Source organism: Penaeus chinensis, chromosome 1 (genome assembly GCF_019202785.1).
Source record: "Penaeus chinensis breed Huanghai No. 1 chromosome 1, ASM1920278v2, whole genome shotgun sequence".
Classification (NCBI taxonomy): Eukaryota; Metazoa; Arthropoda; class Malacostraca; order Decapoda; family Penaeidae; genus Penaeus; species Penaeus chinensis.
This window is the reverse complement of record NC_061819.1, coordinates 1,976,536-1,981,267: the sequence shown is the minus strand read 5'-3', so window position 1 is coordinate 1,981,267 and position 4,732 is coordinate 1,976,536.

Genomic DNA, 4,732 nt, shown 5'->3' with positions numbered 1-4,732 from the left:
GCTTTTCCTTCCTGGCTTTTCCTCCTTGGCTTTTCCTTCGTGGCTTTTCCTTCCCTGGCTCTTCTCCTTGGCTTTTCTTAGATGCTATTCCTTGTGGGCTTTTCCATCCTTGGCTTTTCCTTCCTGGCTTTTCCTCCTTGGCTTTTCCTTCCAGGCTTTTCCTTCAGGCTTTTCCTTCCTGGCTTTTCCTTCCTTGGCTTTTCCTTCCTGGCTTTTCCTTCGTGGCTTTTCCTTCGTGGCTTTTCCTTCGTGGCTTTTCCTTCGTGGCTTTTCCTTCGTGGCTTTTCCTTCGTGGCTTTTCCTTCGTGCTTTTCCTTCGTGGCTTTTCCTCCTTGGCTTTTCCTTCCTGGCTTTTCCTCCTTGGCTTTTCCTTCGTGGCTTTTCCTTCCATGGCTTTTCCTTCCTGGCTTTTCCTTCCTGGCTTTTCCTTCGTGGCTTTTCCTCCTTGGCTTTTCCTTCCTGGCTTTTCCTCCTTGGCTTTTCCTTCGTGGCTTTTCCTTCGTGGGTTTTCCTCCTTGGCTTTTCCTTCGTGGCTTTTCCTTCGTGGCTTTTCCTTCCTGGCTTTTCCTCCTTGGCTTTTCCTTCCTGGCTTTTCCTTCCAGGCTTTTCCTTCCTGGCTTTTCCTTCGTGGCTTTTCCTTCCTGGCTTTTCCTTCTGGCTTTTCCTTCCTGGCTTTTCCTTCCTGGCTTTTCCTTCGTGGCTTTTCCTCCTTGGCTTTTCTCCTTGGTCTTTTTCCTTCCTGGCTTTCCTTCTGGCTTTTTCCCCTTGGCTTTCCTTCGTGGTTTTTCCCTTTCCCTGGTTTTTCCCTCCTTGGCTTTTCCCTTCGTGGTTTTTCCCTCCTTGGCTTTTCCTTCCGGGCCCTTTTCCCTTTCCTTTGGGCTTTTCCCTTTTCGTGGCTTTTCCTTCGTGGCTTTTCCTTCGTGGCTTTTCCCTTTCCCTGGTTTTTCCCTCCTTGGCTTTTCCTTCCTGGCTTTTCCTCCTTGGCTTTTCCTCCTTGGCTTTTCCTTCCTGGCTTTTCCTCCTTGGCTTTTCCTTTCTGGCTCTTCCTCCTTGGCTTTTCCTTCCTGGCTTTTCCTCCTTGGCTTTTCCTTCCTGGCTTTTTCTCCTTGGCTTTTCCTTCCTGGCTTTTCCTCCTTGGCTTTTCCTTCCTGGCTTTTTCTCCTTGGCTTTTCCTCCTGGCTCTTCCTTCGTGGCTTTTCCTTCCAGGCTTTTCCTTCCTGGCTTTTCCTACTTGGCTTTTCCTTCCTGGCTTTACCTCCTTGGCTTTTCCTTCCTGGCTGCTCCTCCTCCTGGACTGCTCCTCCTTGGGTGCGTCCGTCTCCTCGCCTGTAACGTGGAGCTGCATCCTTCGGCGCACGTGAGAGGAGCCAGTGTGTTGTTGACGATCTGAAAAGCTGTGGTTTTATTGCTTAACTCCGCCTGCGTTTTATAGCTTTCGAGAAATTTGCATATCTAGTCTTTTGAACATGCAATGAGCAAATTACAAATCTGATATCAGGAGATCTCCGTGCATTTGAAACTAGTTATTACACAACACAATATATAGTCAATCAGCCCTTGGCCGTGGAAGATAACGTGTTAACTAATTGATGAGAGAAAGATACCTCGAATAATTTAATTCTATCCCGTTAAGATAAAAGTCTCAGACCACTTTTCCAAATAGAGTTATCAGCCACTCATGCACATGCATATAAATTATAATTCAAATAAATTATAAGCCCGTGGTCGTTAACAAGTAAACACACCATTAAGATTTGTTAAGACTTTTACACCACGAGTAGAGAGTAGAGAGAAGTTATCTAACGACAGGAAGAAGTTTGGCCATCTTTTCTGATGCATTATTCATGACAATTATTTTGTTTATATGTATGCAGTGGTACCCAAAAGTCTCCTGGGGTGTGTTTTGGATAGAATGCCCTTTGCTGGGACCGGGTTTTTGGGGGGGGGCCCCTATTCATGCTCCCGAATTGTTTTCGGGCGGTTGGCTTGAGCTGGGCCTCCCCTTTCCCCTTGGCCTTTTTTCTCGGCCCCCCCCCGGCGTCTTAATGAATGCCCAAAAGGTTACTTCTGGGTGTCCGGAATGTCCCCTATTCTCTTTTTGGGGAGTAACCCCTGATATATATGTAAAAATATATATATATATTTATATTATATATTTTATATATGTTTGTGGTGGGTTTCATCGGGTTGTTGGTTTTTTGTGTTATGTTTTTTGTTGTGTTTGTAGTGTGTAAATATAATCATAATATATATAAAATATATATGTATATATATACATAATATACATTTATTTATCTATTCATTCCTTCCTACCCTTTTTACCCTATGGGCCTCATGGTTGTCCCCAAAAAGTTCTTTTTCCCAAAAGGCCAAAATATTCATAATGAGCTTCCTAAGTGTCCAAAAAAAAAAAAAAAAAAAAAAAAAAAAAAAAAAGAATCATTGATGCCCCCCCAAAAGGTTAAAACAGTTAAATGATCTACATCTTCTTCAGCCTAGGTGCCCAGTAAACCCAAAGGGAGAGCCTTCTTGGGTGTCCACAATATCCCAAAATGTCCCTCTCAGGTGTCCAAAAAATACATTGCCCAAAATAAAAAGTCAGGGTGTCCAAAAATATTCTCCTTGCTCTCTCCGGGTGTCCAAAACATGTACGGTCATCTTCCTGAGTGTCCATCTCAGGTGTCCAAAATATCCAGTCCCCAAAATAATCTCCACGCGTCCCAAAAGCCAGGGGTGTCCAAAACATCCACACTGCTCATCCTGGGTGTCCAACAACCCTACTCTGCTCGTCCTGGGTGTCCGCAAATGTCCGGAAAAAAAAAAAAAAGTCTCTCTGAGGATTGCTTAACAGAGGCCGCTCCGTTCACGCAGGGAGAGGTCGTCATCATGCTGAGCTCAAACGCTTCGCCAGGAAAAGGTGTTCATCAGATGACGTCCGTATCACTCGCCGGTAAGGTTTACGAGACAGTAACTCGTGGGAGAAGTAGGGTAGGGCAAGGGGGGAGGAGGGAGGGAGGGGGGGGGAGGGGGGGCCAAGGGGGGAGGGAGGGAGGGAGGGCAAGGGGGGGAGGGGGGGAGGAGGGCAAGGGGGGGAGGGAGGGAGGGAGGGGGGGAGGGAAGGGGGGAAAGGAGAAGTACGGTAGGGGCCCAAGGGGGGAGGAGGGATGAGGGAGGGGGGGAAAGGAGGGGGGGCAGGGAGGGAAGGAGGGAGGGCAAGGGGGAGGGAGGGGAAGGGAGGGAGGGGAGGGAGGAGGGAGGGGGGAAAGGGAGGGAGGAGGGGGAGGGAGGGAGGAGGAGGGAGGGAGGGGGAGGGCAAGGGGGGAAAGGGAATGGGGGAAATGAGGGGGGGCGAGAGTGTTTGTCGTAGGAGGGAAGTGGAGGGAAGGAGAGGGGAAAGGGGGAGAAGAAGAAGGAGGAGGAGGAGAAGGAAAAAGAAGAAGAGGAGGAGGGGGAGGAGGAGGAAGAGGAAGAGGAGGAGGAGGAGGAGGAGGAGGAGGAGGAGAGGAGGAAAAGGAGGGAGAGGAGAAGGAGGAGAAACAGGAGGAGGAGAAGGAGGAGGGAGGAAGAGGGGGGGGTTTTGAGGAGGAGGGGGGGGGGGTTTTAGAAAAGGGAAGAAGAAGGAAAGGAGAGGGAGAAGAAAGAGAAGACAGATAAAAGCAAATGAAGAGGAATGAGAAAAGGGAGGAGAAAGAAAAAGAGAAAGAGAAAGAGGGGGAGTAGGAGGTGGAGGAGAAGAAAAAAATACAAAAAAAATAAAAACAGAATAACGATGATGAAGGGGGGGGGGGGGGAAGAAGATCAAGAAGAAGACGAGGAAGAAAAAGACGAATAAAGAAGAAAGGAGACAGAGGAGAGGAGGAGAAAAGGAATAAATCGTCGCCCGCTGGTCCAGAGGATCTGATTCTTCAAACAAGGAACTGAGAACCACGCACGGACGGCGGGTTTTTTAGCGGACGCAAAACTCCGCGGTTGTAAAAAGGGACTTGCCCCCTTGTCCGCCAACTTAACCCGCCCGCCAAATTTCATTCATTTATACCCGTAGGTGGGTAAGAATTTTGGCGAAGTGAAGGTAAACTGGTTGTGATGGAGTGCAGGTCTTCTCGCGGCTCCCAGGCAGGTCGCCGGTTTATGCCCTCGCGAGTGCATCTCATTTACATTAACTCGGGATAAATCATACTCGTCGTTTTACATAAGTAAGCGTAGATCCCGTGTAAGTTGAGGATGAAGTGTATTGACTTATCACAAGGCATATCAAGTTTTGTTTTTGTGTTGTTTTTGTTTTACGTCTATTAATTCTTAAATTTTTAGTTTTTTTTTTGTTTTGTCGATTGGGTTGTAACTCATTTCCAGCCTTTGATTTATGCTACGTGTCGTCAACCGCGCAGAAAACAAGCATAATATACCTGTTTTGGGGCCTTTTTATCGCCAAAGCAAACATGAAACGAGTCGATTCAAGTCATATATTCATTCATTTTCCGACTCGGCTCTATCGCGACATCTGTTGGGAAGTGGCGGAGTTATGAGAGTCGCCATTTTTCACCCGCAGATTTTCCCATCAACATAAATCTGTCATCTCACACGCGCAAGATCGTAACCTGCACGATAGCAGCGTAACTCGAGGGAAAATACACGTATAAATATATATACATCCTCCCTCTCGAGCGACGGAGCCGAGAGGAAAAATACAAATATAGTTTGAATGGCACAGACAAAGTTGTCGGCCGCGACAGCC